Raw genomic sequence first — 770 nt, forward strand, 5'->3', positions numbered from 1 at the left:
AACAGTCCCTTTGAATAATTCTTATGTATTCCCCCCCCCCACAGAACAGTATTTATGAGTGTCAGAGTCTCTAATAAGTCCAGCCCCCCCATGATAAAAAGTGAACTATTTTAAAAATGCACATTACATTTTGCAAACATAGCAACCAATGTTATGCTGAATGACAGGAACATGAAACTAGCCATAATTATTTCTGAGATATCAACAACAAATTTTACAGTTTGAAAAGGGATGGAACAGATCAAGTTCATAAAGGTCAAAGGTGAAAATGTAAATATTTGCCTATTGTTTAATATGGAAGAAGCTAATTCGCTTTCTCATCATTTTTTACATTTATTTCATTGCAAATAAATGAAAAGAAACATTTTCACTATATATTTCTTTTACTTATTGCAACAGGTTTAAATTTAAGTTGACTCTATTCCTATATTCTAAGATTTCTAATTTCCCCATAATTAAGGTCACTACTCACACAAACATGCCTCATGGCAAATTATGTAAGCAGGAGCAAAATGAGCATAATTAGCTTATTTTCATGCATAACATCAATATGAATGTATCATTTTATTCAGAACATCATACATAATGATATGAAAATAAAACAAATAATTGCATACATTTTTATAATTGTGTTAAGGTGGCGCTCTACAGTTTAGTATCTTGCATTGGGTTATAATTTTTAAAAAAAATGTCCTTAGCTTTCCTCACTGGTTATACTGGCTATTTAAAAAAGACCTTGTATTTCTTAAGTATAATTCAAAGAACCCTTA

This window comes from Sinohyriopsis cumingii, chromosome 19, assembly GCF_028554795.1.
Source record: "Sinohyriopsis cumingii isolate HCF-2022 chromosome 19, ASM2855479v2, whole genome shotgun sequence".
In the NCBI taxonomy this organism is placed as follows: Eukaryota; Metazoa; Mollusca; class Bivalvia; order Unionida; family Unionidae; genus Sinohyriopsis; species Sinohyriopsis cumingii.